We start from the raw sequence: 21844 nt of genomic DNA on the forward strand, positions 1-21844 counted from the left end.
CATCTGGAAGCTGACAGTAAGGTTGAAAGACAAGGATACAAGGAGCACAATCAAGCCGCTGTCTAGATGTCCACCCAAATCCTGGAAATGAGGACATCAGAGCAAGGTCCCTGCACAGGGACCCAGATTGGCAGCTGATCTGGCCAGACCCATAGCAGGGAGCTTCTCTGAGTGCTGGAGGAACAACACTTATATTAGCAAGTGAAAATATTCTCTTTTTTCACTTGATATAGTTCCATCTGAAAGTATGGGAATCATCTCAGCATGTTTTGGGGCAAATTCATACAATCCGTATTAGGAGCAGCAGGTCTGGGTTCCTCCGTACATACCAACGATGCTCCCATGCCTTTCCAATTCAGTGCTGGAGTCCCCATCCACCTCCCCATCCACTTCCCCATCCTGTGGACTTACTGCAGGACCTGCCATATTTTACCATAGTGATGCTGAAAATCCTCTGACCCAGTCTAAATGCTAACAAATGCACATACCTCAGTGATCTTTTTATCCTCCCAAAAACAACTCCCAGCTCATCTTTCCCATTTCCTGGCAGCTCGTGGATCAGACAACAGAGCCTAGCATCAACCTGGCTTCCTAAACTGCTCCTCTCATTCCAACAGACCCTGTACACCAGCCACTTGGAGGACTGTACAGTCCAAAGCATTCAGATCTCCTCTTAGCCCTGACACCTGCTAGCTTGCTGAATACCGCCCCCATAAACATCATTCTTTTTTCTTTCAGGTGACCCAGTTTACTTGGGACATGCTCTGTAAAAACTATCCTAACTCCTCCCTTACCCCCAGCAAAATAACACACCTCTTCTAGCTTTTCATGGATTTCAGGCAGAGCGCTTATTTTGTACTTTGTTCCTTTTACTATCTTCAGTGCTCAGCACATGTCATATCCATGAGAAGAACTCGGTATATCTTACTGAATTATTTCATTGATAAAATAATGCAGATGAAAGGATTCCTCCTCTTGCTCCTCTAGCTGCTGAAAAAAATCTCTTTTGCTGCTACCTTTAATATATTTGACGTTCAATCATCACGTTTTCCATCCTTTTGCTTACATCAGTGCTTCCCAGATTTGCCAGTGGCCAAAAATGACTTGAGGAAAATACTGATTCTTGGGTGCTGCACTTGGTAGAACCCTGAATTAGACTCCATGTGTCTGAGTAGCAGATATTTGCATGCACAGCAAATACAGGTAATTCTTACATGGACTTAATTTAAGTTGCATTTTGTCTCCCAGTAAAATGTGAATCTTTTTATTCTGCCAGGGACTCTCTGGATATTCATAACACCACTTGCAGGCCATACACAAGCATCAGCTTAAAAAGTAGCCAGTTTTAGGTATACTAAATTTTGAGTCCTGCATGCAGTTGCCTCGGCAGGGCCTGGTCAAATGACGTCACAGGTCTCAAACTGCTTGCAGGCACCAGATGTTCCCCACCCCTGCAAGAAAAGAAAGTAGTGTACTCAGATTTGTTTTCTATTCATATCTCAAGGGAAATTATTTAGCAAAATTCTTTGTAAAAAGAGCCTGATGGAGGGGCTGGCATGGTGTAGCATGTAAAGCCATGATCTATAACACCAGCGGCATGCGAGCATGGTTTTAGGTCCCTGCCACTCCACTTCCAATCCAGCTGCTTACTAATGCACCTGGAAAAGCATCAAAGTTTGGCCTGTATGCTTAGGCACCTGCTATCCATGTGGGAGATCTGAATGAAACTCCTCTCTCCTAGTTTCAGCTTGGAGATGGCCTGGGTGTCAGAGTTGGTTTCCCACAAGCACAAGCCTAACGCCTCAGCTGTAGGTTAATTGAACTTCCTTCTCTACCATCATTTTTCATTTGCTTTATTTACAGTTGTAAAATTTAGACACAGTGTTCTGGACACGGATGTCTGGAAACCAAAAAGTCTTTCTTGATTTCTCCTGCTCACTTCCCCAAAATTTCATTGTCTCCTATTCCTGAGAACTGCTGGGCTTTCTTTAAAAAAAGATGAAAGCTTTAGTTTCTACTCTCATGAGCTGTTGAGACAGAATGCCTGTGATGGTCATGCAGGCCTTTCTGTTGCTGAGATTGACAACTGTAAGACAGGGCAGTCATCTCCATATTGGGTGCTAGCCCATAGACTGATTCCAGCAAGAAGAAAGAAAAAGAACAAATCCAATATGCTGAACATAAACAAATCATTCCAAGAATGCCAATGCCAAACGGTCCTGACTCCAGGACTCTAAATTCTCATAGTGTGTTTAACTTCTCACAGACGCAAAATACAGGCACATTTTTTTTTTCCTTAAGGAAACCCTGGAAACACAACGAGCCAAGCAGTACCATGAGGATCATGTGGCACTCAGTACATCTCCAGAAAAGAGGCTGAGCAGCACCATCTCTGCCCTCAGAGTGCTGCACGCTCAGGAACGAGTGAGAGAAACCTGCCAATCAGCATGAACACTGAGTCGCAGCAGGTGCAGCATCAGAGGTGTGCTGGACATGCCGTCGGGCCACGGCCAAAAACAGATGGCCTGAGTGTCAGAGCTGGCGTCCCACAAGTACAAGCCTAATGCCTCAGTTGTAGGTTAATTGAACCTCCTTGTCTACCATTATTTTTAGCTTGCTTTATTTACAGTTGTAAAATTTAGATACAGTATTCTGGACTCGGATGGCAGTGATCGTTACAGAACTGTGTGGGTGTACTTGATATCAAGAATATTTTTAAATGCTAACATGGCAAGCTTAAAATTGGTTAAATATGGCAAATTGAAAAATGGTGAAAGTGGAAAATTCTATACTATATGAATTCTACAATTGAAAATTTAAGCATTTTGTTTACCTTCATAAAAAAAATTATACAGAGTAGTTATTACCTATGGGGTGTTAATTTCCAAAGATACCTAGTGGAGCCTGAGACCACAGATAATACCAAACCCTCCACAGATTGCTTTGTCCTGTACAGACACACCACTGATGGCGTTTTCTTTATAAACTGGGCACAATAAAGCAGTAACAATAACAGTCAATAAAACAAAAACAATCATAACAATATACTGTACTAACACTGAAAATTTACCAACTGCTTATTTCTGGAATTCTCTAATATTTTCAGAGTGCAATCGGCCTTACATAACTGAAACTAATGAAAGCAGTGGATAATTGGGACCATCTACAGCACAGTGCAGAACCAAGCTCTCAGCTCCCCTCTGGGATCAGGGCTGATGGAAGCAGCCACCCACAAAGCAGCTCACTGCACAAGACACAGGGCACTCCTATCACTTCACAGTCCCCTTGTCACTCTCTGGCCATGACCACTGTTCTTGAACTTCACACAAATGAAAACAATACAACAGAAATCCTCTTCTGTCTCACTTATTTTGCTGAACTCCAGAGATTCAACCAACATCAGTCTCTCTTTTCCTCCCTCCCTCTCTTTGGTTCAGGAACAGCTCATTTTATGCATCTATCACAATCCACTGAACCACTCTTGTGACATGGACATTGGTAACGTTCCCAGGGTATCTTTTTACAGATTATGTTTTCATATTTCTATCATAAATATGTAGGAGTGCTGGCTGTAAGGATAAGGAACTGCTGAAGGGCTTCCCATGCTGGCTGGACCAGTTTCTTCTCCCTTCTCCTGATATCCTTGGCAGCATTTCGGGTCATTCTCTTTTGTAAGGGGCACGGCAAGCTTTCAAGATGCAGAAGGAGGAAAACAGTTCTGGAGGAGGAGGACAGGGTTATCCATTTCTTTCACCTCCAACCAGAGGACTTTCATACCCACCCTCCCCAGCTGCACTTACTTCATTGAGCTTCACTGCTTTTTAAACTAAGCACTTTCACATACTCTTTCACAAGTGGTCCTCCTTCCATTCTCATACAAATGCTAACAGATGGTGAACATGCACTTGAGAAAAGGGGATTTTTGTCAGAGTTCACAGGTGGCCTTACCCTCCTGGCCCTCTGACTCAAGGTGCCCCATTTCTGAGCATACTCAAAGGTCTGTGCGTGCAAGGAAAACACAAGTACCCAAACCACTGATCAGGGAGTTCTGCCACACTTCCTGGCTGCTACTGTGCACTCCTGTCTCATCCACAGGCTGCCCTGCAGAAGTCCAGAACAATAGGCGACTCCTGGAATTATGATGCTGTGCTCCCCGGGGAAGGAAAAGCAGGCCTCCAGCAATGTGGGGTTACTACAGCCTCAACGGGAACTTTCACAGTGAGAAAAGTTCCATGTTCTCCGTCACAGCCCACACAACAAGGGCCAGCGTGGTGGCCTAGTGGCTAAAGTCCTTGTCTTGCATGTGCCATGATCCCACATAGACACCAGTTCTAATCCTGGTGACCTGCTTCCCATCCAACTCCCTGGGAAGGCAGTTGAGGATAGCCCAGAGCCTTGGGACCCTGCACCTGCGAGGGAGACCCAAAAGAGACTCTGTGCTCCTGGCTTCGGATCGGCACAGCTCTGGCCATTGCAGCCATTTGTGGACTGAATCAATGGATGGAAGATCTTCCTCTCTGTCTCGGCTCCTTTCTGTATATCTAGCTTTCCAATAAAAATTTTAAAATCATTTAAAAATAATCAAAATAGACTTTTCCACCAAAACAAAAATTGCATATATGACAAAAGGTACAGATCTTAACTACGAAATGTTGTTGTTGTTATTTGACAGAGGAAGAGAGACAGAGGCATAAAGAAACTCCAACTGCTGGTCCACGCTGCAGAGATGGAATCTGAGCTGGGCAGAAGCCAGAAGCTGGGAACTTTCCAAATGTCCCACATGGGGAGCAGGAAACAAATGACTTGAGCTACCACTGCTGTCTCCCTGTGTACGCATTAACAGGAAACTAGAGGTGGGAGCTGGGTCAAACCCACACACGCCAATATAGGACATGAGCATCTTAACTCTGAGGTCAAATTCTTGCCGCAAGATGTCTATTTAAAGTATACAAAGGAAAAAATGATCTAGTGGGAACAGTGAAAAATCATTAAGTCATCAGTATCAGGGCTGAGAAAAGAAAATAGGAAAAGATGGCATATATGTCATAAAGAGGACAATGGCTTGAACTACTAAGAATGTTTCTGACTACCAGTCTTTCAGGGAATAAGCAGATTAGAAGTCTTCTGCTGGCGGTGGTGCTGTGGCATAGCAAGTTAAGCTGCTACAAGCAGCACTGGCATCTCATTCAGGCATCAATTCAAGTCCTGGCTGCTACACTTGCCAATCCAACCCCCTTTTATTTATTTTTTTAAGATTTATTTATTTTTATTGCAAGGTCAGATATACTTAGAGGAGCAGAGAAAGAAGGGAAGACCTTCCGTCCAATGACTGACTCCCCCAGTGACTGCAACAGCTGGAGTTGCACCAGTCTGAAGCCAGGATCCAGGAACTTTCTCCAGGTCTCCCATGCGGGTGCAGGGTCCCAAGGCTTTGGGCCATCCTCAACTGCTTCCCCAGGCCACAAGCAGGGAGCTGGAGAGGAAGCAGGGCCACTGGGATTAGAACCACAACCATATGGAATCCCCACACATTCAAGGTGAGAACTTTAGCTGCTAGGCAACCGCTCTGGGCCCCTCCAACCCCCTTCTAATGTGCCTAGGAAAACAGAAGACGGCCTAAGCACTTGGGCCCTTGCACCCACACAGGAGATCTGAAAGAAGCTTCTGGCTCCTGGCTTCAGACTGGCCCAGCTCAGGTCATTGCAGTCATATGGGGATTGCTTCACAAATAAAAGAAGGAAGGGAGAGAGGGAGGAAGGAAAGAAAGAAAGAAGGAAAGAAGGAAGGCAAGAAGGGGAAAAGGATGAAAGAAAGGAAGAAGATTGGAGAGGTTAGAAGGTAAGAAAGGATGGGAAGGGAGGGAAGGAGAGTGGAAGGGAAAAAAGAGGGGAGAAGCAGAGGGTAACTTCCAAGAAGGAACTCCATTCTTTCATGAGCTCTGCTGTGGACAAAACATCTAGGTTTGTGAGTGCAGGTAAGCACAGACGATTCAATGATTCTGGGGACTCAACATACTTTCTCCACCAGAATCCTTCCTGTGTCTGTCAGTCATTACCCCGCTAGTCCTAGTCAGAGTCTGAATGGCATTTTGGGCTTAGGTTCCCTCACCTGTTAACCTCTGGCAAGTGTAACCTACACTAACTTAGCACATGCCAGGAGCCTTCCCTGCTGTGCTGTGCTCTCCAGCTCCACTTGGACAAGGTCCAAGCAACCTGTTGAAGATGAAGCCGTGGTTCCACGGTTCACGGTTCTTACAGGTCCTGCACCAGGCTCACACTGTGAGTTGGAAGGTTTATTTAATTATTTGCCCCATGTCCCTTCTGCATAGATAAGACTCTGTAGTTCTGCTCACAGCCCAACAGAAAACAAGAGCACTCGGCTCCACTGTCTGGGGTGAAGCTTGAGCTCCTTGATTTGCAGTGATGAAGTGTAGAACATCAACTGTCTCTTTCAGGCCACAGGTGCACCACAAATAAATTCTGTGCTTGACACTAAGGCCTACCTTTGAGGGTGAACAGTTCAATTAAACAGTTGCATTAGGTCTATGTGAAACACTTCCACTTATACCTACTTCAGAGAGATGAAACTATTAGGGTTTTACATAAAGACTCGATGATGAATGGAAATAAAGAAATCTGAATACATTTTCCTTTCTAAAAGACATTTACTATTTTTATTTATGTGAAAGTCACAGTGCAGAGATTGCGAGAAAGGGAAAGCAGGATAGGGGACGGGAGAAGGTGGTGCAGGAGTCGGGAGGTCGGGGTGGGGTGGGAGGCAGTTGCGGCCAAGGCCAAAATCAGGAGAAAAGACTTTTGGGTGAGTGGCAGTGGCCCAAGCACTTCAGCCATCGCTTGCTGCTTCCCAGGGTGCACAGTAGCAGGAAGTGAGGCAAGGATTTCAGCAGGCACTCCAGAAGGGAATGTGAATGTCCCATACTCTGTTCAGGGAGCCATCATTCACAGATAGAAATACCCAGCTGAGGAAATGAATACCACACAGAAGACATCCAGCAAGGCAGAGCCCTAGGGCTGAGCAAGAGCCCTGGCTGTCCAGCTGATACCACTTCCCAGGCACTGTGGATGCGTTGTCTCTAGTGTCACAGATACTCAATGGAGAATGAGCCCCACGTATCCTTCCTTTCACTGTTAATCAAAACCCTATGTCATTTCTTTTTTTTTTTTAAAGATTTATTTTTATTATTTTTTTATTGGAAAGGCAGATATACAGAGAGGAGATACAGAGAGGAAGATCTTCCGTCTGATGATTCACTCCCCAAGTGAGCGCAATGGCCGATGCCATGCCGATCCTAAGCCAGGAGCCTCTTCTGGGTCTCCCACGCGGGTGCAGGGTCCCAAAGCTCTGGGCCATCCTCGACTGCTTTCCCAGGCCACAGGCAGGGAGCTGGAAGGGAAGCAGGGCTGCCGGGATAGAACCGGCGCCCATATGGGATCATGGGCGTGCAAGGCGAGGACCTTAACCACTGCGCTACCACGCCGGGCCTACCCTATGTCATTTCAAAGCCCAGGGTTCCATAGCAGCATTTTAAGCACAGAGGTAAGAGAATATACGGCTCTGTCCTAGCTGTTCCTGGAGTTGGGGGAGTAAGCCAATAGATGGAAGACTATCTCTTAATCTTGTTCTTGGGTTCTCTTTTACTGTACATCTATTGGTCTCCCTATTTCTATGTCTCTCAAAGAAATTAAGATTTTTAAAGGAGATTTTAACAACAAAAAATAAGTTTTCACTACATCATTTTTATTAGTCTCAGAAAAGACTAAAACATTTCAGTTACTGAAGAAAATTTGATAAACAAAGTCAAGGATATTGCCTTCTGCATATTATAACCATGAGATTTTGGGGAAAAACAAAATTTTCAGGGGCCAACATTGTGGCATAGAGAATAAAGCCTCCACCTGCAATGTCAGTACCCAATTTGGGCAATGGTTTGTACATTCCAGCTGCTACACTTGTGACCCAGCTCCCTGCTAATAGCCTAGGAAAAGCAGCAGAGGTTGGCCCAGTTGTTTGGCCATGTTATGTGGGAGCTCCTGGCACCTGATTTTGGCCTGGCCCAGCCCTAGGGCCAATGCAGCCAGGTGAGGAGTGAACCAGCAGTTGGAAGATTTCTTCCTCTGTCTCCCCTGCCTCTCTCTGTAACGCTGACATTTAAACAAACAAACAAATAAACAAATAATTTTTTGAAAAGACTTTCAAAGTTAAATAGAACACATTAGTTTGGAAAACAGGCTGATGTGGGTGCCACTCAATAGCTAAATGAGCGAATTAGTGGTGATAGCTGAACTTCATCAATAATGAGAACATCAAAAATACCCCTTCAGAAGAACTTCTCCCTACCACAGGACACACAATTAATAAGGTATTTTTTATTATATTTTCTATAAAATGTAATTATTGGATGATATGCAAGTCATTACTGCACTGGCAATATCAGAAAACCTTTTCAACTAAGCAGCTAACTTGCCTTCCCTTCTGGGCCCAAATGGATCATTTCACAGCTCCTTTTTCTTGCTGCTCCGAATAGATAGTCTTTTATCTGAAGGAAACCCGAGTTCAGATGGGATGATGTGGCTCACCACCTGCTGCTGTTCAGGAAGGAACCACGCACAGCACGGGGACCAGGCATCCTCAGACAGGGCAGTGTGGGTAGGTTTATCTGAGGGAGATGCTGTGTGGGTGCGTGATCTAAGTCTGTGAACTGCTTCAGCTTCCCGCACAGCAAGCTTATCAGCCCCGTGTGGCTTGTCCATTGTTGCCGTTAGCAACATACTTCGCTTTTGCATTTTGACCAATGTTTCAAAATACAGTGCTGGCTCAGGTCCAGGCCAGCACCAAGGTCCTGATGGCCTCAGCCTCTGCAAAATTCTTTTTTACAAGTAAAAAAAAAAAGGGGGGGAGGTTGGTTTGCAAATGACCTTTCAGTAATTTTAATAAACTGCCATTGAAATAGCTTCTTAAATACTTCTAAGACTTAAAAATGATGACCTTAACAAAAAGAAAAGCAAATATTAAATGTTCATTAAGCCTCTGTTATGCTTGGAGTAAATCCACATAACTAATCATAGTGAAACTTCGAAACGACCTTCTGTTATTAATCACCAATAACAAGTGGACACGTGGAAACAAGAACATACACAGGGCTGCCTTTGTGACACAGTGGCTAAGTGGATGCCTGTACTCTTGGTGTCCCATGTGACAACTGGTTTGACTCCCAGCTGCTCCACTTCTGATCCAGCTCCCTGCTAAATTTCTGAGAAAACAGAACCCAGCTCAAGTGCTTGGGACCTGGAACCCGTGTGAGAGATCAAGATACAATTCCTGGCTTCTTGTATTGACCTCCTGGATCAGCCCAATAACAATCATTGTGGCCATTTTGGAAATGAATTAGTAGATGGAACTTTCTTTCTTTGTCTCTCTCTCTCTCCATCTGCTTTCTTTTGCACTATGCATTTTAAATAAATAAATCTTAAAACAACAATAACTGAAGAGCACAGAAAGGTGGGGTCGTACAGCAGTTTAATAAAGAATAGGATTTAAGTGACAGTGTGCGTCATTCAGTACAGCATTTCAGACCCTACTTGGGGCACCTACATGCTATTTTGAAGTGCCTGAGTTCAAGTTCTCTGTGTGTCTCCTTCCCTCTGTTACTGTCTTTCAAATAAATGAAACAAATCTCATTTAAAAAAAAAATAGTTTCTTGGGGCCAGTGCCAAGTTGTAGCAAGCTAATCCTCCATCTGTGACACTGGCAATCCTATCTGAGCGTGGTTTAAGTCTCAGCTGCTCCACTTTCAATCTAGATCTCTACTAATGTGCCTGGAAAAGCAATGGAAGATGGTTCAAGTGCTTGGGCCCCTGTACCCATGTGGACAACCTAGAAAAAATCTCCTGGGCCCTGGCTTCTGATCAGTCCAGTTCTGGCCACTGTGGCCATTGGAGGAGTTGAACCACTGGATAAAAGATCTCTCTTTTTATGCTTATCTCTGTAACTTTTCCTTCCAACTAAAAAAATAAATGAAAGTTGCTTCCTAAAATCAAGTCTAAATCTATTTTAATGTTTCTGACTTTCTTCAGAAGATAAGTTTATTATTAATCTTAAAAGCTATTCTAATGGCTTAAAGTGCTATATTGCTTTACTAAAATTTTTGAGGTATTTCATAACATGTATAAAGTAATAAATTTTCCATTAAAGTGGGCGAAAGACAATATGAAGGAGGTAAATTTGAACAGTGAGAAGAGGGGGCTACCAGGTAAATGCTACTAGGTCTTTGGACTCATACAAACACAAGTCCCTGGGGTATCCTTTGAGATAAGCAGCATGAGGAGCCAAGGGAATGAAAACTTTCATGCCTGTTTATCCTGTCTGTGTCAGGAGAACTCAACCCCAGATCAGTAAGTGGCCAAACAGGAGACCTCTGAGAGCATTGAACCTGCCTGGAGCAGCTCTCTGGGCAGGAGCCTGGTTCTCCATTCGCTTAATGAGATTGTAGCATTTCTTTGCAAGCTAAACAGATGGGAGGCCTGAGGTCGCACCTCTACCAAATGAGACATGATTTTTACTCCATTTAATTGAATACAATTTTTTTAACAGGATGCTTGAGCACTATTACGAAGCAACAAAGCATTTTTCTCTGGCTTTACCATAGCATTTTCAGAAACTGACTTTGCATCTGATCTGTGCAGCAAATCTGTTTCCCCTCCCTACCCCCAGCTGGCAATGACGGGTAAATGGGTTCCAATCTTGACAGGCCAGGGTCAGGCGTGATAAACTCAGAGGATGAGAGGTACCCTCTGAAATCAAGAAAGCGGTATTGTAGTTCAATGCAATGAAGCAGCCTAAAGTGGCTTGTGGGACAGATTCAACAAAGAGCTCTCAAGTACCTGAACTCATTTAATCCTCACAAAAATAGCCAAGATATCAGACAAGCAGTTCATTAGTACCATTTTATGTGTTACAGAAAAGGACGCCTGAAAGTTTAAGAAACACCATCTAATGTCCAGACAAGCACTGAACAAAGCAGGCATGACTCGATTTGTCGCCGTGACATCCCTCCCCAACACGCCACAGGGTGTCTCCTGGACTGCAGCACTGTCACTGATCCATGACCTACATTCCTCACCATAAAAGAGCAGCCAGTCGGTTATTTCCCCATCTTTCCTCCTTCCACTTCCAACCGAGCAGCTCACTTCTCCACTGGGAATTTGCTCTACCCTGATCAGACTCCTTAGTTCAACACTTCCCTCCATACGTGGATTCATTCCAAACCTCTATTGATCCTGAGGTAATGAAAGAACTCACAGTGAAGATGCAAACTGGCCACCATCCATCAGAAACCCTTGCTGGGAGAATTCAATGGTAGATAATCAAACTCAGGTTCAGATCTCCTCCTGGGGTGTGGATACTCCTGGCTTGTCTTGACCCAAGCCACCTCTGTGACTTTGGGACTCCAATATCAGTGTACTTTTCATATTTTGTGTTAAAACAGAAATGTGCATTCTTTCTTATACATGTAAAAGATGTTTCAAGGGGCTGAGTTCTATGAAACAGTGGGGTGGGCCACTGCTTTTGGTGCTATCATCCCATATCAGAGCTCTGGTTTGAGTCCTGGCTACTGGCTACTCTGCTTTCTATTTAGCTCCCTGATAATGCACCAGGGAAGGCAGCACAAGATGGATGCTCCACCTGCCTGGACCCTGGCACCCAAGCGGGGGACTCAGAAATAGTCTCAAGAGCTTGGTTTCATCCTGGACCAGCCCCCAGCCATTGTGGTCATTTCAGGAGTGAACCAGAAGGAAGACCTTTCTGTTTGTGAATACAGTCTCCCCTCACTTATCTGCAGGAGGTTGGTCCCAAGGTCCCTCAGAGACAGCAAAATTCTCAGATGCTTAAATCCCTCCTGTGACTCGGTGTGGCATAGGATCTACACAACCCTCCTGTACACTTTAAATCATATCTACACAACCTCAACAATGGCAGTGATCTGCATTGTACTGTATTGTTTCAGGAATTGTAACAAAAAGGAAAAATCTTGTGCATATTCAATACAAAATCCATTTTCTGTTAAATATTTCCAATCCAAGGTTGACTGAATCCAAGAATACTAAGGGCTGATTGTGTAGAGTAGGCAGTTCTGCTACTGAGAACTAATGGATGTGACTGCACGCCATATGCATGCACGTTCATGAGCAGGCAAACATCCAAGAGATGTTTTATGAATTATGGATAAAAAAGCATTACTTCTTAGATTGACAAGTTCCTTGGGCCAAATTGTCCCCCAGTCTTCTGTCTCTCACTCTCACTCTTTCTCTCCCTCTAACAAATATTAGAACTCTGTGAAGCACAAGTGGAAGCTAATAATCAATGCAGTAGGTTCCCTGACATCAGCAAAATGAGCTCCGTTTAATTACAAGTAGTACGGCTGGATCCCTAAAACCAACCAGGACAGAGAAATGCCTATGTGCACTGGCACGGTGCCCTGGAACAGGATGTTTGAGCCCATGCAGCTGAGTAGAAACCACTCTTATGCTACCCACACATTTGTACTTAAGAATTTACTTAGCTTTGTAGACATGGAAAGAGGAACAAGTTATATGTGATTCTGCCAACTACACTACTAATTAATGGATGAATAAAAGGTATTTAAATAAGGCTCAGATCAAAGTCACACATGAGAATTCTAGCAACTGAATAGCTAGGGACAAGAGTGAAGAGAAAAAAAATTGTTACCTATGCAATGGTCCACAAATGAACAATCCCAGTGATATTCCTGTCAACAGGGCCTCACGAGGTGACCTCTACCACTTGTGCTAAAATGACCTGGAGTAAGCAATAACATTTTGCTATTATGTGCAAAAGAAAGTGACTACCCATTGAGGACTCTAACAGCAACAATCATCAAGGAAGACAGGAGACATCAATAGGTCAATGGCTGGCCATTGACACCAGAAGGCAACAGGTCACCTAAGAATGTAGAATTCACAGCAGCATCTCAGTTAAAGTTGTGTCATGCCTGCAGAAAAACACAATATCCGAGGGACATTCACCAAAGCAGTGGGACATTTTTTTCTATCTGGCCCTTCAGAATCACCTACTTATAACAGAATCTAAAGAAAATTTAGTCAATCCCTCCACTAATGATAGCCTTCAATTACTGAAAACTTCAAAAATAATGAAATATCATAGTCATACATATGTAGATAGTCACAAAATGTACCTTAAGATTGAATTTGAAACAATTCACAAAAGCAATATGGTCCCCCAAAAGAAAAATCAGTTCTGCAGGCTGGCATTTCAGCTCAGGTCAAGCCACTGCATGCAAGACCAACATCCTATAGAAAAACAGTCCTTCATGTCCCAGCTGCTCTACTTCTGATCCAGCTCCCTTCCAATCCTGAGAATCCATCAGGAAATGGCTCAAGGATTTGAACCTCTTCCACAAATGTAGAGATGTGGACAGAGTTCTGGACTCCTGGCTTCAGCTTGAACCAATCATGGCCACTGCAGGGTGAACCAGCAGATGAAGGGTATATGAGTGTGTGTGTGCGTGTGTGTGTGTGTGTTTCTTTATCTTTCCCTCTCTCTCTCTGTAACTCTGCCTTTCAAATAAATAAAAGCAAAATCTTTCAAAAAATTAATTTCTGTCATAATGATTATATTTATTATAAATTCTTAATCTTCAAAAACTTTGTGGAAATGAGTTTTATGAAAAAATTATGTAAGGGCTCCAATATTTTATGCTAAAATAAACATTTCTTTATCATATTAAATAATAAACTTATTTTATCATTCTATTTTTCCACAAGTGTTCTGAAGTTTCCTATGTAAAAAATTCATGAAGCTGGTGTCATGGCATAGTGGATTAAGCCATCATATTGAATGCTAGCATTCCATAGAGGCAATGAATCCAGCTCTGATCTAGTTTCTTGCTAGAAGCCTGGGAAAAGCAGCAAAAGATGGTTCAAATGCCACCCATCTGGGTGACCTGGAAGAGGCTCTGGCTTTGATTTGGCCCAGCCCCAGCTCTTGTGGCCATTTGGGGGAAGTGAAGCAGCAGATGGAAGACCGCTCTATCTCTACAACTCTCTGAAATACATAAATCTTTGGGGAAAAAACATTTTCAGTGCAGACATTCAACCTTAAAGTTGTGATGCCCACTTCCTCCATCAGAAAGCCTGGGTTTGACAGTCACATTTGGCTCCTGCCTCTGGTTTCCTGCTGATATGGTTCCTTATGTGACCACCCGGGAGATCTGGACTGAGCTCCTAGCTACTGACTTTAGAACAAGCCAGATGGGAGCTCTCTGTCCTCGTTAGCCTCTCTGTATTTCTGTCATCCCCCCCCAAAAAAATTGTGAATGCAAGGATTGTGTCCACTACCAAGCTTGTTTGTCACTCTCCAGGTTACAAAGCCCCCCATCATTAAAGATGCACCCTAGGTCAAGGAATTCCTCAGGTTTTCGTGTGTTTCAAGTTTTCGGTCCTATCACATCTTGCCCTGCTCTGACGATTTTCCACAGTGAAAATCTTATCTCTGAACATCCTGGCTTCAGCACTTTCTCATTATCTGCAATGCAGAGCAGTTGGTACATCAAGAAGAACTGTTGGTACATCAAAGAGAACTGTGCTCCCACTCAGCACCTTGGGAAGCAGAGGCCACCCTTCTGACCCTGGACGGCTTAGGACTCAGTGCCATTCTGGAGACCTTACAGGCAGATCAATCTGGCTCGCCAAACACCTAAGCCCCATCACATGACGGGCTAACTGGATGGCCTATGACTCACTGTGTGCTCCACTGTGAGCCTCTGGGGCTGGGACGATGTATAAACATACCTGGTCTCTGTTGCCGATAAGAAAGGAACTACATGCCTACCCTCTAAGATGGCAGTACATACCCTAGCAATAAGAACAGCTCCGTTTGTTACCCACCTACTGTGGGAAACAATGCTCAGGATGAGTCATGAGCTCTGTTGACTGTCAGCACTAGGCCGAGATGTGGTGTTACCAGAATTTCATAGAGGAAAAAGCAGTGAGAATAAGTAACTGGCCCAAGTCACAAGTGGTAAAGCCTAGATGGGAATGTAGAAGCTCATTTTCTTCCCATTTATACCACCTTTCCTCACACTAAAAAGGCACCTTGAACACAACCAACTTTCTACAAGATTATGGAGGCGGTTGCTTGTCATTGACCAAATATTTTCATGCCCAGTTACAGTTGTACTTTTTAATATATATATTTGAGAGTGGGAAAGACAGAGGGAGAAGTAGAATGAAAGCACTTCTACCTACTGGTTAAATCCCACAGGCCTGCAATTGCTGGTCTGGAGCCAACCCAGGAACTAGCTCTCCCATGTGGGCAGCTGGATCCCAATTAATTGAGGCATCACTGCTGCTTCTATGGTATGCATCATCACAAAGCCAAAGTGAGGCGTCAGAGCTGGGAATCAAATCCGAGCACTTAGAGTTAGGACACAGGCAACTCAGCCCATTTCTCCACAGCTAGGACAAATGCCCACCCTGGTGACGGTTTTAAGAAAACTGCTCATATATTCCAAAAATAATCCCAACACTAAAACATTATTTTTCAATGATTTCATTCTTTTAAATCAAACAGGACATACTGATATCTGCACAGCAACTTAGACTGCCACTGCCATCTGCTCATGTCCTCCACAATGTTACCATCCATCACCGGGAGCAGTTAGGTGAGTATCTGAGGGGAGCAACATCATTGAGGACAGGTGTCGAGGGTTTACTTGCAGTGACCATTACAGGGGAAAGCCATCTGTTGTCATGAAAAACAGCAATAAAATGTTATTTCTTGGCACCTAATTAATCTCTGGGGAGGTCTTTTTGAGCCCCTCCCACCAGTGTTAATCATGTACCTACTCAAAACAGTAAATGAGTGCTCATTCTTGGCTACATCATCAGTGTCTTATTAGATCAAAAAGTCTAGGTAAGAAGTTGCCTGTGATGGTTTCTCACTAAAAGGCTTCTGTTCCCATTTCATTTGGACAATTAAATCCATCATTTATTATTATAGTAGTGCCCTTCCTGCCTACCTGTTAGGCTGACATAGCCCCCTGGAGTGAGTTCTGGCGACAAAGAGATCCTTGTTGCACTGTCAGATCCTGTCAGTTCTCAGCAAGTCCCCCCCCCCTTCTATTACGTACAGTCCTCTCCCTTTAAATTTCCCAACAAAATATGCTGATTTTTAAAAAGAGATCTATTCATTTTTATTGGAAAGTCATATCTGATTTATGGCACAAAGAAGAGACAGAGAGAAAGATCTTCCATTCACTGGTTCACCCTCCAAATGGTTTCAATAGCTAGGACAGAGCCAATCCAAAGCCAGGAGGGTCCTGAGGCTTTGGGCCATCTTCCACTGCATTCCTAGGCCATAAGTAGGGGGCTACATGGGAAGTGAATCAACCAGGATACAAACCAAGGCCCCTATGATATCCCAGCACTTGCAAGGTGAAGATTAGCCATTGAGGCACTGTGCTGGACCCAACATATGCTGATTGGTAGCTCAGCTCCTCACTCTGTGTCTGTCTCCCAGGAGGCAATCCAGAAAGCTTTGGTAAATTAAATACTGTCAGCTCTGTGTCCACAGGCACATTATTATCCTGTCTGCTTCCGTTTGTTTTTTGTTTCACAGTGGTGTCCTAGGAGGGATATTTAAGAATCTCATTAAGATGGGGAGTAGGACTGTGGCATAGTGAGTGAAGCTGCTGCCTGCAGCATTGGTATCTTGCCTGGGTGACAGTTTGAGTTCTGGCTGCTCCACTTTCGATGCAGCTCCCTGCTAATACAACTTGGAAAGCAGGCTCCCATACCATAGTGCCTGAGTTTAGGTCCTGGCTCTGTCTTTATGTCCAACTTCCTGTAATTTTGACCATTCAAGTGATAGCTCAAGTATTTGAGTTCCTGTCATATATGTGGGAGACCCAGATTAAGTTCCCGACTCCCTGCTTTTGCCTGATCTAGCCTGGGTTGTTGAGGATAATTGGGGAGTGAACCATCAGGACAAGCTCTCATTTCGTCACTCTGCCTTTCAAATACACACACACACACACACAAAGTACACTCCTATTTCTTTATATAGGCTGTGGCCAAGTAACTTTTAACAGCTACTGCTTCATCGCAAGATTCAAGAAGTTATAGCTTAAGCAGTTTTAAAAAGTAGCTCTTGGGCCCAGCAGTGTGGCCTAGCAGCTAAAGCCCTCGCCTTGAACATGCCGGGATCCCATATGGGTGCCAGTTCTAATCTCTGCAGCTCCACTTCCCATCCAGCTCCCTGCTTGTGGCCTGGGAAAGAAGTCGGGGATGGCCCAAGGCTTTGAGACCCTGCACCCGTGTGGGATACCCAGAAGAGGCTCCTGGTTCCTGGCTTCTGATCAGCGCAGTACCGGCCCTTGTGCTCACTTGGGGAGTGAATCATTGGACAGAAGATCTTCCTCTCTGTATCTGATTTTTTTTTTTTTTTAAGATTTATTTTTATTATTTTTTCATTGGAAAGGCGGATATACAGAGAGGAGAGACAGAGAGGAAGATCTTCCGTCCAATGATTCACTCCCCAAGTGAGCGCAACGGGCCGATACTATGCCGATCCGAAGCCAGGAGCCTCTTCCGGGTCTCCCACGCGGGTGCAGGTTCCCAAAGCTTTGGGCCGTCCTCGACTGCTTTCCCAGGCCACAGGCAGGGAGCTGGAAGGGAAGCGGGGCTGCCGGGATTAGAACCGGCGCCCATATGGGATCCCGGGCGTGCAAGGTGAGGACCTTTAACCACTTGCGCCACCGCGCCGGGCCCTGTATCTGATTTTGTAATAAAAATAAATAAATCTTTTAAAAAAAAAGTAGCTCTGAACAACTGAATTTGGAGTAAGAAGTGGCAATATTGCCTAGACATTAGATTTTTAAAAAATATACATAGTATTTCACAGGTTTCCAACATAGTAATTTAAAAATGTGCGTCTTTCTGCTAAAGAAGCCAGACACTGCACAGTAATTCTTCCCCAGAGAAGGAGTTGTGTTGCACTGATGACTGTAGATTCACCACCTGCCTCCCATTCTCTCAACTCTCCCACCTCCACCCAGACAATCCTAGGATGGGCAGACCGGAAGACAGAAGAAAGAGCTCTGAGAGCAAAGGAGCTCGGGCCAACCAAGAAGGTGGGGCTGCAGGCAAATGATCCGGAGAAGTATCACTTCCTCGCCTGCCTCTTCCCTCAGCCTCCACCCTGGGGCCTCCAGCTACAGTTCTGCTGTCCTCTACACAGCTTCCCTGTGGAAAGCAGAAGTGGTCCTCACTCTCCCAGAGGGCCTCTCTGAGACTTGCTTCTCCATTTCCCTCACCCTCATGGAGGTCAACATTTACAGGAAGAGTGGAGCCACCCAGAAGTGCCAACCCCCAAGAACATGCCGTTACTCGTGGGTGGAGGTACAAGAAATCAGTGTTGTCCCCAACCTCCCTGGTATTCTCTCCCACCCTCATGGTTTTCCACCAGGTTTTTTTGTTTTGTTTTGTTTTACCAAGATGGAGAGGAGGGCACTAGGTACACTTCAGGTCAGTAATGAGCAGTGAGAGAGGCGGAGATACTAACAGAAGGATGAGGGTGTAGGTAGGTAGTGAATATTTGACTTTGTCTGATGCATGAACTGTAAAAAGGAAGTGAAACAAATTAAAAAACACTCTGAGCTACACATCTGAATGCTTCTTCCCAATGTTTTAAAACTCAACACATAGAGCCTGGGCTATGAACAAGCAACTCAAACGGAGCCTGTCCATTGTTACCACTTGGAGCGAAGAGTTCATCTCTTCCTATCCATGGTCAACACATGCCATATCAGCCCCTGGTTTAAAGATGGCTTTGAAAATAACATTGTAGCATAGCAAGTAAAGTCACCAACTGTGATGCCAGCATCCCGCATGGACACTGGTTCATGTCCTGGCTGCTTCACTTCCCATTCGGCTCCCTGCTTGTGGCCTGGGAAACCAGTAGAGGATGGCCCAACAACTTGGATTCCTGAACCCACTTGGGAGACACTGAAGAAGCCCTTGGCACCTGACTCAGACCATCGCAGCAATAGCCACTGTGGCCATTTGGGGAGTAAACTAGCAGATGCAAGATTTTTCTCTCTTTGTAAAGTCTGCCTCTCAAATAAATACATAAATCTTTTTTAAAAAATAGAGATGGCTTTGTAACATAGGGAGAGAAAGAGCTTTAGAAAGGAGGTGAGGGAGAGGATGGAAATACATGAGGGTTAATAAAGCACAGTGAAGCAAATGGCATGTTGAGAAAATCCTACATCAACGTAGACCGCTTTCAAGAAATAGCTTCGTGGCAAATAAGGAATGTTGACACTTTATTTTAGTAATATCTCAAGCAATTAAATTTGCTAAAAAGTCCTTAAGCCAAACTTATAATTCCTTCATTGGCAGATTTCCATAGCGTTGTCTAGGCTTGGCTATCTCTCCCAAACGAGAACTTACAAACTTATAAGACATTTTAGAAATGTCGACAGAGTGAGCTCAAGATTTTCGCAACTTAAGTACCAGGAAACTATGTAGCTACAAGAAATCTTTCAGTATTTGTGAGTGAAGAAAAAAAAAACCAACTTCCTCTTCCATGTGCTTCTCTTCATTACTGACGTTCAAGAACATGAGAAAATGCATGCCCAGCCATCAGAAAACTGGCGACAGATGCTGCCTTGCCCATTGCTGGTGATCAGAAACAGGACGTGGGCTTAACATGGGGCCTGTGCCCTCAGCCCCCTTACTTTCTGTTTTCACCTTTTAGATGATCTCATTGTTTTAACAACCACACAGAGGGGTTTGGATAGGACTCCTGGCTGCAGGGAGTCCTTTAGCTTCACCTTCCTTGGAAACTTCTGTATTAACCCATAAGCATCCAATGGGACCCAAGGCTGCCATGAAGCTCCTTGAAAAGCAGCCAGTGCTGGTGTCACCACAGCAGTTATGGTAGATCAACCTCTAGATCCACTCCCCCAGCAGGAAGCCATGACTACAGACACAGAAACTCCTTTCCAGGCAGCCCTGCTTAAACAGGCATCTGTTTCCACATCCCAAACAGCAGCCATTTGGTTCATAAAACTGCCAAGCAACAAAAAGAAGTTCACCTCGCTATTTTTAAAATATGTGTTTACCCATTTTAAAAATAGCCCATTTTCTTTTAAGTAATTAAGTACTTACTACAGGTAGAAAATGTCAAAGATATCACAACTATGTCTATCGTTCCACTTAGCTTGTGGCCTCAGACAAGCCCCTGATACCTGTACTTCTGTACTTTCTTCTGCCTATCCTGTGTAGAAGCAGGAAGCTTCCAGGGCCCTAGACAAGCAAATGGTCATGACTGCCTATGAAAGATTAGAAGCCATCTCTTCATCCAGTGGCTCTTTGACTAATGTCCTTACTACTGATTGTCGGGTCCTTCCAATGTTAATAACCTACGCAGCATAGAGACCTTCAGTAGTGGTGAGTTACAAACAGGACCCCTGCTTTGGGCAAAAACACATTGCATTCTTACTTGTAACACTCATGTGGATTTGCATATTGTCATATTTAATTTTGTTACATTACAACTCTATATATTTCTATCAATGATCTGGAATCTCAGACATTTGGTCATTTGCTTCTGAATACAAATGCCAGTGGCATAAAAAGTCTTCCACAGTCTTTGATTCACAAATAATTGATCCTGGACCATCTTCCTGCTAAAAGGAAGTTACTGAAGGCAGGGATGAAGATATTGCAAAGTCTTCACACACTCTTGCAACCAGCAGCAGTGAGCCCAAAACAAAGAGATGGAGCTAGCTTCCTTTGCAAGAAGCAGACAGCTCCATGGCAAGTCCTCTATTCCCAGGAGAGAGCAGCAAAGAAGACAGTCTTGGGTGGAGGTTTCCGTGTAGAGCACTAGTGCTAAGTAGTTTTGTGGCTAACAGAGCCCCTCAAATCTCTGCCTTAGAAACCAAGACAGAAAAAACATGCAGGCATCAACTGCCCAGGGACCATTCTGCGTCACCCCTCTGTCCTTAGCTGTGCACAGGGCTCATAGTAGGCCTTCATGCCTCCTTCCACTATGTGCTAGGCATCAGGGCTATGGTTTTGGACATACTAAGCTGTCTTCCCAGTATCCATGGTGGTGGAGAATGCAGTATCCATGTGGACATACTGTAACCTAAGTCTATTGCAACTATGAAGGCAACGCTGGCTGCCTGGATGGCCCCCATGTCTTATTCTGAAGTCCAACTCTAGCAAATGACAGGACAAACTACAATTTAGATGTATTCTCTCCTATTTTCTTCCCCTACATTTCCTCCCCTTAGGTCCTCTCATCCAGAGGCCTCATTTACATGCAAAGAGAGGCATCACCAAAGCGCTTGTGATCTAGCTATGTTTCTTAGAGCTGCACAAACCTTACCTCTAGAGAAACGAAGGAATAACTGCACCACACATTTCGCCTGTAGACCTTAACCTCAACCCAGGAAGCACTTGGCAGACTCCTTGTCTCTGAGCTTCCACTCGGAGCAGGGTTAGTGGGGCTTGGACACGCTGCCAGGGGCCGAAAGAGGTGCTCATGGACCAAACATCTCCCCGGCTGCTTCTGAGGACAACTCAGAGAGCTGAACCTGCTCTAGGCCAGCCAGCTCCTCCAGTATCTATTAAGCAGTTTTGTCAGGAAAGTCCGATGGTTCAGACATGCTATCTTTGCTTTAAAATCACCAACCGGCAAAGATTAGGGAATTTATTTCCATCAACAACAGTTAACCACCATGTATGAAGTTCATGAATGTGCAAGGTAGACA

General features: G+C 44.4%; 1 protein-coding gene across 1 annotated transcript in view; it reads right to left on the bottom strand.

Moving 5' to 3' along the window:
• LYN (LYN proto-oncogene, Src family tyrosine kinase) overlaps window positions 1–21844 on the bottom strand; it is a 118090-nt gene that overhangs the window by 95074 nt on the left and 1172 nt on the right. The window lies entirely within an intron of this gene.

The sequence above is a fragment of the Ochotona curzoniae genome, unplaced genomic scaffold (genome assembly GCF_017591425.1).
Source record: "Ochotona curzoniae isolate NIBS_2020 unplaced genomic scaffold, NIBS_Ocur_1.0 contig_2318, whole genome shotgun sequence".
Taxonomy (NCBI): domain Eukaryota; kingdom Metazoa; phylum Chordata; class Mammalia; order Lagomorpha; family Ochotonidae; genus Ochotona; species Ochotona curzoniae.